The sequence below is a fragment of the Oryctolagus cuniculus genome, chromosome 6, assembly GCF_051225735.1.
Source record: "Oryctolagus cuniculus isolate XC-2025 breed Fujian yellow rabbit chromosome 6, ASM5122573v1, whole genome shotgun sequence".
Lineage (NCBI taxonomy): Eukaryota > Metazoa > Chordata > Mammalia > Lagomorpha > Leporidae > Oryctolagus > Oryctolagus cuniculus.
This window is the reverse complement of record NC_142872.1, coordinates 96,981,294-96,993,840: the sequence shown is the minus strand read 5'-3', so window position 1 is coordinate 96,993,840 and position 12,547 is coordinate 96,981,294. Positions and strand designations below refer to the sequence as shown.

At 38.9% G+C, this 12,547-nt stretch overlaps 1 protein-coding gene across 4 annotated transcripts in view; it reads right to left on the bottom strand.

Moving 5' to 3' along the window:
- XKR9 (XK related 9) overlaps positions 1-12,547 on the bottom strand; it is a 67,061-nt gene that overhangs the window by 10,180 nt on the left and 44,334 nt on the right. The window lies entirely within an intron of this gene.

Here is a 12,547-nt window from a genome sequence, read left to right as displayed (position 1 = left end):
GCCTTCCCGGGCCACAGCAGAGAGCTGGACTGGAAGAGGATCAACCGGGACAGAATCCGGCATAATTTTTAAAAAATAATGTGTATAAGTATGGAATTTCTCCACATACTTGATTTCTAGTACACATTATTTGTGAATATCTCACAGTGGCTTTTAAGACTTGGATTTCATAAATTTTTACTGTGTGTTTGATGTACAGTTGTGTGCTAGGCCTGTTAAGTATACATAATCACAGTTTATTTTTATAATAATTATATGATGAATAGATATTTTCACTTCAAATATGGGAAAAACAAGGCTGAAAACTAGAGAGTGATTTGCTGTATGTTACACAGAAAGTAAAAGGCAAGTCTAAGGTCCAAATTCAGATCTTACGTTTCCTAATCACCCCTTTCTGAATGACAAATTACAATATTCATTTCATGCATTTTGTATTACCTACAACACACACAGATATATATATATATATATATATATATATATATATATATTCCCATATGAGAACATCAATGTTAAAGATGAGACTGAATCTTCTTTCAATTTAATCTAACAAACAAAAATTACTCCTTATATATAAGGTGCTAAGTTCTTTGACTATCACCAATCTAGAAAATATATAAAACCTCAAACACTCTCATCATATCCCCAGGTTTGATAATTTCCATTCAAGTTCAGCCTAGGTTCTCTGGGATTCCTGGCCCATCATGTGATCCTGACTCCATACCCATTTTAAGCAGCATCCACCAACCTCTGGACTATGGGGCCCATCCTATAACCTCAACTGAAAGCAGAAACAAATCTTTTCTTTCCCTAGGAACCTCCTTCAGATATTTTAGTTAAAAGTAACAAAAAGTAGACTAAATGTTCATCAAAACTATCTACACCTCAGCTTCCTCACATATTTTTTCAAAAGGCAGTGATACATATTTTGTTTCAACCTACTCATTTTGCCACTGTTTCCCATTTCAGTAAATGGGCTGCTAACATTCAACATGTTGCTAAAACCAAAAATGATATAAATAATTTACAACTTCTCTCTTTTTCTCACAACCTATAAAAATTCTTTAAGGTTCTCTCAATTCTTGGTTCTGATTTCAAATATATGCAGGTTCTAAACATTTCTTACCATTTCCACCACTACCCTTCAGTATAAACAGCCAAGTTTCTGTCCTGAATCATTTCAATAGCCTCATCACTGGTCTCTCTGATCCTACTTTTGTTCCCCATATAACCTATTCTCTACACAGCATTCAGATTGAACCTTTAAAACATAATCCATGTGTCACTCTTCTGCTTAAAATGATCAGTTGATTTCTAGCAAACTTAGAATAAAAGCCAGTCTTTGCCACAACTTCTATGATTTGTCTCCCACAAACACTGCCACCAACTCTACTTTCATCTCATTCCTCCTACATTTCCAGTGTGACTACCTTGCTGTTTTTCCCAACTTTAAAGCCTTTACCATTGTTATTCTCTTTGCCTGGAATCCTTCAAAACCCCAGATATGAGGATACTTCAAAAAGTTTGTAGAAAATGGATTTTAAGATAAGTTAAAAGTTTTTTTGTGTGCAAAAAAATTTATATTCATGCATTGATTTTTTTAGATATGTATTTTCCATGAACTTTCTGAAGATCCCTTGTGTTTTGAAAGCTCCTTAACTTCTCCCACATCTCTACTCTGTTATCACTTTTTTCACCAGGGACTGCAAGACCACACCATCTAAAGCAATGTACTTGGGGCCAGAGCTGTGGCGCAGTAGGTTAATCCTCCACCTGTAGTGCCGGCATCCCATATGGATGCTGGTTCTAGTCCCAGCTGCTCCTCTTCCAATCCAGCTTTCTTCTATGGCCTGGGAAAGCAGTAGAAGATAGCCTGAGTGCTTTGGGCCCCTGCACCTGCATGGGAGACCCGGAAGAGGCTCCTGACTCCTGGCTTCGGATAGACCCAGATCCAGCTTTTGCAGCCATTTAGTGAGTGAACCAGCAGATGAAGACCATTCTGTCTCTCCCTCTCACTGACTGTAACTCTACCTCTCAAATAAATAATAAATAAAATTTTTAAAAATAAGCAATGTACTCTATCATATTCTCATTATCCTGTTATTTTTCTGCATAGTGTTTATCAAACACTTGATATATTATTTTGATTTATCATATTTATCATCTTGAAATTATATAATCCATAGGAAATGAGGGACTTAGGTTCTGTTCATTGTTTCATTCTAAGCAACTAGAACAGTACCTAGTACATAGGAGGTCCTCAAAAAAATTTATTTAATGACTAACTGAAAGATTATGACATGTTTTTCCAGAAACACAAAGAGATAGTAGATACAAAAAGACTTTAGAAAGTTGAAATTGAAACACAAGTATAAGATATTCCTATTAAAAATAAGATGCACATCTATATAGTTACACAAAGATTCTGCATCTAAAAATAGGAATATATTTTTACAATTTCAGCTTTTTAATATCAAGATCCATTATATTCAATATGAGCTAGATGCCAGGATAGGGAAGAAGGTTTACAAAAATTATGTATGCATGGTCTCTATCGTCAGTGACCTTGCAATCTGATAGGAAGATAACGCCTATAAACTACTAGCTACAACACAAAGCAGAAAAATAACCACTCCTTAGAAATGCAAATACTATGCTGTGAAAGTAAAGAAGGAAAAATATATTAATACTTCCTAGAATATATAGGTAAGACTTACAGGGGAAGTCATATTTAAGTCTTTTCCAAGTATCTGGCATAAGAGGGAGCATGTGGTTCCTGCTCTTGAAATGGCTTATCAACCAATAGGATATGTACACTGAAAAACTTGAAAAAGTTACAAGTATTAGCAGGCACATATCCAGAACATAAATAGTATAGGCAGCACAGATTGGAAGAGGTAGCAAAGCATAGGCTCTAATCACTATTAGAATCATGAATGCCTGGGTTCAAAGCCTGGCTCTAACATTTTCTCAATCTCTGTGCTTCAGCTGCTTCATCTGGAAAATGGGTTTAACATCATATCCACTGCATTATTCTGCTTTTTGTTACTTTAACTAAAATATATGAGAAGAATTTCTTTGGGAAAGAAGTTCATTTCATCTTACAGTTTGAGGTTATAGGATTAGGTGGCCCCATACTCTGCCATGCGTGGAAGCTGCTTATGGCTGATGCAGTCGCAGTGATCACATCCTGAGACAGGAAGGAAAGAGGGCCTATTTGCCGAACTGAAAACCTCTCTTACGAACCACCTTTGAAGGGCACACCTATAATGACTCACAGACCTCCCATCTGCCCCACATCTCAGAGGTCATGATCAATTCTCTCCCCTTACTCAAATAACCATTATATTCAGATATTGAATTCCAAAGAGTTTCATGAATCTTGGGGTGACAAACCTTGCTGTACCCATAACACCTATCTCACTGTGTTGCTGTGAAAAGGAAACCAGTTAATATAAATAAAATGCTTACACCAGTTCCTGGCATATGTTGAGTGTTACATAACTTTCTGTAAAAACAAAATAACAGTACTGTTTACAAATCACTCATTCACACTTCCAGTGACTTCAGGGATGAGTATTTCCCAATTCTGCAGCGATAATTGGCAAATCTATACAAAGTTCTATTAACTGGAGAGTAATTTCATGGAAAAGGAGAGTATGAATATAATTTTTGAATCAATAAAACACTGTTACAGTTTTATGGTGAATAAGCAAATAAAAAGAAGCAAAGGAATCTTATTTAGGATATTTTATTCTCACCTATTCTTTTAATTGAGATTAAAAGTCACCAGTTTCCAATAATGATGAATGATCTCTGATCAGGCTAACCCTCCTACTGATGAAATGATAAATTCTGGACATTTTTTAAAAGACACATAAGTGCAACTAAAACTAGGAAGAAAACTGAGGCTTTTAACCATGGAAAGAAGAAAGCTATACTGCGTGAGATGCTGATTTATCTGGCTTTTCCCATGAAGGCCCCCAACAATCCAAATGGCACACAGTAAATATACAGCTCAAGCAGAAGGTCACAACCACATAGGCACAATGAGTCAGAAGACTGAGTCTGAGTCTACCACAGTGGACAGAAATTAAAGGGTACCCCAGAAAAGAGTGTGCCATAGAGCAGAGAACCCACAAATCTTCACATACTCACTTTAGATCCTCGGATGAATGCTTACTATGCATATGTGGGATAAAGCTCCAAGGAACTAAGGAAAAACAGCTATACAGAATCTGAGAAGAGATTCCACCAGCTGTCTACTACAAAGAGTTTGGAATTTGAGTTCCCCCAAATTTGGAAGGACTTGGTAAATACCACGGGCATTGCATTGAAATCTCAAAGAGGCCATTCCATAGGAGTAAAGACCATTTCAGAGGTAAGAAAATTTCCCTCAGACTGAGGGCAAAAGAAAAATAGCCCTTCCCTATCAAAGCAAAGCCTAAGCACAGCCTCTTATAACATCCAGTGACTTTGAAATAATTTAACAGTCTGCTTTCTCCTAGAGGATGATAACAGAAACCAATGTCTCCACAAAGCGTATAATCACTTACCTTGTAATGTCTATGAGACAATGAACTATTACTAGACATGTAAATAAACAGGAAAATGTGACTCATAACAAAGGAAAAACAGTTACTAAAAATATATCAGTTAATACAGATATATCCACAGACGACCCAGATATTGAAATTATCAAACAAAGATTTTAACATAACTATAGTAAAGATGAAAACTGGAATAAGGGACCAAATGGAAATCTTTTACCTGTAAAATACAATACATAAAATCAAAGATTCATTGGATGGAAATAACAGCGAATTGGATACAACAAAAGAAAGATCTGTGAACTTGAAAATAAATGCTATAAATTGAATGTTTAGATGTCCTCCCCAGACTCATATTCCCTATCATATTTGGAAGGTGGGGGAACTTGGGGGATATAAGATGAATGAGATTAGTCTCATTAAAAGAGGGATAGTAGGCCAGTCCAGCCATCATGTGAAGACACTCCAGAAAGTTGCAACTATGAATAGGAATGCAGGCCCTCACCAAATACCAAATCTGCTAGTACCTTGATACTGGAGTTCCCATATTCCAAAAATGTAATAAATAAATTTCTGTTGTTTAGAAGCAAAATACCAGTTTATGGTGTTTTGTTACAGTAGCCTCCATGAACAAAGGTAGCTGATTAATAAAAATCATCTGCCCAAAAGCATACAGGAAAAAAAGGGAGTGAGAGGATGAACTGAATCTCAATAACACAGGTATACTTAAAGTTTCAGACGAAAAGAGAAGAAAGGGGTCAGCATTGTGGTACAGTGGGTTAAACCACTCTTCTGACACCAGCATCCCAAATCAGAGTGCTGGTTTGAGTCCTAGCTACTCCACTTTCAATTCAACTTCCTATTCATGTGCTTGGGGAGATAGCAGATGCTGGCCCCAAGTACTTGGACCCCTGCCACCCATGTGGGAGACCCAGATGAGTTTCTGGTTCCTGACTTCAGCTTGGCCTAGACCTGGCTGTTGTTAGTCATTTGGGGAGTGAACCAGCTGATAGAAGATACGTGTGTGTGTGTGTGTATGTGTGTGTGCCTCTCTCTGTTATCTGCCTTCCAAATAAATAATCCTTAAAAAATGGAGCAGGAAAAAAATTCACAAAATATTGGCCAAAGTATTTTTCTACATTGATCAAAACAGCAATATACAGATCCAGAAAGACCAACAGGCAGTGATTGGTTAGGGCATAAACTGCCCCTTGACCAGATTGACTGCCTCGGCTATATAAGCTGCTGCACCAAGTGAAATAAACCAGTGTGCAAGTTGCTCGCCTCTAGCCTGCTTTCACCCGACTCCCAGTGTGTGTTGTGACTCCAGGCCTCTTGCCCCCACCATGCTCCTCCTCTCAGAACAAATCCACAGCAACAACTGGAGCCCAATATGACTGAGAGAGAGAGTGTGTGTCAGAATTGGCAAAGTCTACCCTTGATTTCAGCAAGTAGGCCCCTCAGTGTTTTGTGTGCTCTTCAGTTCTGTGAGGGTGAGCACAGAACCCCCTCCTACGCCCCTTTCCTTGTCCTTGTCCTCGGACGAAGTGACCCTAGGTTAGGCACACACTGCCCAGAAGCATAACACCACTTCTCAGCTCCTCCTTTTACTTTCCGTTCACCTGGTGAATTCACATAAGGGACTGATCATCCCAGAATTCGGAACCAAGTCATCTTCCCTCACTCGAGAGAGGTGACACTCCAGAGACACCGTGTGGGCACACAGCTTTGACCTAATGAATCAAGGAAGTCCCCCACTAAGCACAGGACATATGTACGATCTGATACACCACTATCTGTTGGTCTGACGTAGGGAACTCCTGCATAATTCCATCAGCCACTGAGGTGCTAGGGATTTGTTTTGTTATGGCAGCAGTGCTGTGTGTATCTTGCCTTTGGTTAGAGTTTGTGTGGCGGGCCACTCTTAAGCACTCAAACATGGGAATGATACCCCTCCTCTCAGAAGCCCACACAGATTTCCAAACATAATGAATCTGTGAGTGATAAGAGCCTGTCACTCCAGGCCGCTACCTCACAGGCAACAGTTGATGACTTGGGGAGAGAGTTCTGACAGTGAAAATGACATGACAGCAGACAATGCAGCAATGCCTAGTCAGCCACATCCAACCCACTCCTGACCTGGGAAGGTAGTGATGAAAAATAATCCCCACATTTGTGGCAGTCACAGGGCACCTCAGGTTCTCAGGGCAGCCACTAACCCTATCCCACCTGCATGTTTGTTGGAGTGGATGCAAAATTCAGGCCCTGGATTCCAATGCCTGTAAAAAGGCTTCTGCTAACCAAGGGCCAAGGATTTGTTTGTATCTTTCCAGAGAATGTGGGACAGCCCATTTAGGTAACAGCCAGAAACATCAAGCCTGCAACTGACAGTCAACCAGAACCGGCTAAACAAGACTGAGAGTCTACCTTGTTAGCAGACGCACCTGCTACTGATCGTCAATCTGCTGCCCTATCATCCTACCCTGAGGAACTGCCACAGCCACATCTGCTACTGTTTTATACCCCACTAGCTCTGGTCAGCCACTCAAATGGCCCACAGCCTGTGTGCAGACATGCCATTCCTGATTACCATTGTTCCTCATTCCTACCCCATCTGAGCAAGCACTCCTGTGGTCTCCCATTTTGAGCACTGGTTAGTCAATGACAGGTAAGATCCCCTGGGGAACAACCTAAGACAGGCACAGCCACATGAGGAAACTACATGGAAACGGGGTCAACAATGGTATGGCCAAGGATCATGCCTCCCGTTGCTCAAAAATAAATGAAAAGGGGGAAATGTGGTGGAACGAGAAGGCCATGCCAAGATGGCTGTTGGCAAGCGAGTGTCAGTTACTCAGGAATGGCTTCGGAAACCACACGGCAACGGAGCCTGCCTGGCAACAGGCTGTGATTGGTTAGGGCATAAAGCACCCCTTGACCTGATTGGCTGCCTCGGCTATATAAGCTGCTGTACCAACTGAAATAAACGAGTCTGCGGGCTTCTCACCTCTGGCCTGCTTTCACCCGACTCCTGGTGTCTATGTGGTGATGCTGTGCCTGTTGCCCTCACCGGGCTCCTCCTCTCAGAATTAATCCACAACAACACTTGATACTTTATGAACAAAGTAGACTTCCAACTTTCACTTTGGATTGTTTATTTCTAATATACAGAAATACAATTGATTGTACATTGCATCCTGTCTATAACTTTACTAAACTTGGTTATTAGTCCTAATAGGTGTGTGTGCATTTTAGGATATTCTACATACAAGATCATGTCATTTGCAATTAACTGTTTTGCTTCCTTTTTTCCAAGCTACATGCCTTTTGTTCTTTTACTTTCCTTCTTTTCTTTGCCTTATTGCACTGGCTACATTCTCTAAAACAATGTTGAGTAGTAAAGACAGAAGACACTCTTGCCTTGTTTTTAATCTTAGTCAATAAAAGCATTCAGTCTTTCACCATTAAGCCATTACCTGAAGGCTTTTCACAGATGTTCTTTCTCAAATTAAGGAAATTCCCTTCCATTTCCAGATTGTTCAGTTTTTAACTTAGAAATGAATGTTTGATTTTTTCAAGTCTTTTCTGTGTCTACTGAGATATCTGTGTGGGCTATGTCTTTATAAATATGGTGTGTGAAGTAACTTATTTTCAGACGTTAAACCAAACTAATTAATGATCCTAATATATGCAACTTGATGTTGTTCACAGTTTCTAAGGCTCTATTCACTTTTTTCATTCTACTTCCTCTCTGCTATCCTAACTGGATAACTTTTTTGGTCTACCTTAAAGTCCATTGTCCATTCTTCTGCCACCTCAAATCTGTTGAATCACTCTAATGAATTTTCCATTTCAGTTCTTGTATTTTTCAACTTTAGACTCTTTGACTTTTTTATTTAAAAAATAATCTCTATTTTTTTTTTTTACTGAGATTCTCTGCTTGTTGAGTCATTGTTCCTTTAGTTCCTTGAACATACTATAGCTGACAAGGCCAACATTGTGTCCACTCAGAAACAGTTCCCAGTGACTGTTTTCCCCTGAGAATTGGTCCCCCTTTTTTCTTCTATATATGTTCTAACTTTTTATTTAACACTGAAATTTTAGATACTACATTGTCACTGTAGTAATTCTGGATGTCAGCGTTCTCCCTTCAGGGTTGTTCTTGTTGTAGTTTTCTTGTTTATTAATTTATCTGAATCTGTGGAATGCATCTCACTCATAGTACATGACTACAAATGATCTCTACTCAGTTTTTAAACTTGTTACTATTTTTAAATCTGGCTCCCTAGGATTCACTCCTGTGTCTGCACAAATGAGTGACCAATGAGTGGTCAGTGGTTGTGCTAAAATGCCCTAAACCAGTAAAGCTTCTGTCCTTTACCAATGGATCTGTGTATTAGGGAGCACACTAAAAGTTAAGTTTTCAAGTCTGCTCTGATATTTATTTTCTGCCAAGCCCTTTTGTATCTCTTCTGCATATAGGCAGGATTTCATAGTCATCCAAATGCAGAGATCCTCTCTGATCTCTTCTACACATGTATGAAGCCTTTTGGTTAATTAGGAATATGTAGTAAGTATTGCTGGGCTATTTCCCCAAATCTCCCTGATTAGTTTCTGGCAAGTCTGATGGTCTGTTGTTGGCTCCAACCCAGACTGTCATCTTACTCACTGAGCTCTAGTCTGCCTTTCTTATGTTTTTTCTACCAACATGCCTACTGTTACTCACACTGCTGGTGGGCATGAGGCCTTCAAACTTCTCTTCATATCAATCAAGATTATTTCTTCAATGAAACTGCTGGGTTTTATGGCTTATCTTGACCTTGTAGAATATTGTGCTGAGTCTGGAGGTGTGGGTTGGGAATACTCCAGGCAGGAATATCACACTATCCTAGTTTTCTTACATGAAACTCAGTAGTTTTTCTATGAATGAATGCTTCTCAATTTGTTGAATTCTTTCTATCAACTTTCAGAGTCCTAAAGTTTCTGTGTTTGACATTTTTGTCCAGTTTTATTACAGCTTGTTGAAAAGAGGATTTACGCAGCTCTCATTCTAATGTTTTTCATTTTTTTCTTACTTAGCTGGTTACCAAGGTATGTTGATTCTTTTTCTGCAATGTTTCTAAGGGGGAGTGCTGCTTTTCTTACTGTATTCAGAGTCATACCCATCAAGGTAACTGGCATCCATTCCTCTATTTCTAGGATAGATGCTCTCCTCCCCAGTAGAGTTCTGCATCTGGCTGCCATATTGATCTTACAGACACAAGCATAATCATATCCCTTCCTCCTGACTAAAGAATGACTGTTTGCTGCACAGAATGTAAATTTCATACTGATAAGTCTAGCTTTCAGGAATATGGTCAACTGCCTTGGTCTCATGTAACATCATTTATTTTTGGAGCTCCAGCCAAGTTGTTTTTCTTCCTCAGCATATATTTTGCCAATCTCTATGTTTCCACCTTTTCTCATGTAGTTTACCCCATGTGGAATGCCCTTACAATTTGTCTTTCAATTTCTGGTTCATCAACTCTTAAACAATACTTAACTCAGTGAATTCATCTGTTCTTCATCATTCCTATATTCCATAGTCTTTCAATATTCATATGTGCACAAATTTTAGAATATTTCTGATACAAAATCATATTAATTTGTAATTGATCCTCAACTACCTTCTGTATAGATATTGTTTCTCCAACCTCTCCCACCAACCCCTCTTTAAGATTTTATTTTTTGTTTGACAGGCAGAGTTAGACAGTGAGAGAGAGAAACAGAGAGAAAGGTATGTCTCCAACTTTTAACTTCACTCAATTTGAGAGTTTTCTTTATTTACAAAATAGGAAATACAAAATAGCAAATTCTGGGAGATCCCAGAAATCATGGATATGAGGCTATGATGGCAGAGATGATAAGCAGAGCAGCAACTATTTGCCACATGGTATAAAAGTCTTTAAACATTTTAACTCATGGTACAATATCAGACACACAACGGGTATCAATTCTTCCAGCAAATAGATTGATATTATCTGGATTTTATAACAGCTCTAGAATAATTTGTCTATAAAATGAAATTCTGTCATCCTTGGTCAGTTTTAGATTTGGAGAGAAATATGAGAACAATGAGTCTCTGCAATGTCAGGTGCAGACAAGGAGAGCAGACAGTCAGAAGCCAACAGTCAGGTAAACAGTACAAGATCTAAGATGACAAAAGAACTGGTCAGCCAAGACAAACCAACAGAACAGACCACAGGTAGGTAGCCAGGAGTTAAGAGTTCAGGGTGAGTGGGTAGGATTAACCAGACAGATGTTAAGGAAATTATGGGTAAGGATGCCCTCAAAGAGTCATCTAGGAAACAAACATATAAACAAGGAGACTCTGCCTGACAGGCAACCTTCTCCCTAAGTTGAAAAACAAGTCTGCGAGCTGATTGCCTCTAGCCCACTTTCACCCAACTCCCGGTGTCTGTGTGGTGGCTCTGCACCTCTTGCTCCCACCGTGTTTCTCCTCTCAGAATGAATCCACAGCAACACCAAGTATTTGGTTCCCTGTCGCCCATATGAAAGACTTGGATGAAGCTCCTGGCTCCTGGCTTTGGATTGGCCTGGTTCTGGCCATTGCAGCTATCTGGAGAATGAAGCAGTGGATGGAAGATCTCTTTTCTCCCTCTTTCTTTCTTTCTTTCTTTCTTTCTTTCTTTCTTTCTTTCTTTCTTTCTTTCTTTCTTTCTTTCTCTCTTTCTCTCTTTCTCTCTTTCTCTCTTTCTCTCTTTCTCTCTCTCTCTTCCCCCCTCCCTTTCTCTCTATAACTGTGACTTTCAAAAAAATAACTAAATCTTTAACAAAAAAAAATCAACTGATCAAGATGGCATAACATTGCTAAATCTATAGGCACCTAATAATGGAACTTAAAGACACATAAAGCAAAAATTGTCATAAATACAGGGAAAAAAGAAAATGTACAGTCTTATTTGAAGACTTTAACACCTATCACTCAGTAATAAAAAGGAAATGTGGAACTAGAAAAAAATCACTAATATAGAAGATTTGAATAACACTATTAGCCTAATTAACCTCTTACGTTATATGCTAGGTCATAAAAACAAGTATTAACAAATGTAAAAAGTCTATAATGATACAAAGTTACAAAGTTTGCTCTCATCATGAAGCTGAATGAGAAATCAACAATAACATATGTAGAAATCCCACAAATATTTGCAGACTGAGGCAAAAGATCAAACCAAAAGTTTAATAAACACTGATCCCAGAAAATTTGAACATTACTAGATGACCTCTCCCTGAGGAATTTTAAATAAAAAAAGTAGGCTAATAGAATGCAACAACACATCAGAAAGATCATCCACCCAGACCAAGTGGGATTTATCCCTGGTATGCAGGGATGGTTTAATGTGGTTTAATGTGTGGTGCTGAAATTTATATGGAGGCACAAGAGACCTCGAATAGCTAAAGCAATCTTGTACAACAAAAACAAAGCCAGAGGCATCACAATACCAGATTTCAGGACATACTACAGGGCAGTTGTAATCAAAACAGCATGGTACTGGTACAGAAACAGATGGATAGACCAATGGAACAGAATTGAAACACCAGAAATCAACCCAAACATCTACAGCCAACTTATATTTGATCAAGGATCTAAAACCAATTCCTGGAGCAAGGACAGTCTATTCAATAAATGGTGCTGGGAAAACTGGATTTCCACGTGCAGAAGCATGAAGCAAGACCCCTACCTTACACCTTACACAAAAATCCACTCAACGTGGATTAAAGACCTAAATCTATGACCTGACACCATCAAGTTATTAGAGAACATTGGAGAAACCCTGCAAGATATTGGCACAGGCAAAGAATTTCTGGAAAAGACCCGGGAGGCACAGGCAGTCAAAGCCAAAATCAACTATTGGGATTGCATCAAATTGAGAAGTTTTGTACTGCAAAAGAAACAGTCAGGAGAGTGAAGAGACAACCGACAGAATGGGAAAAAA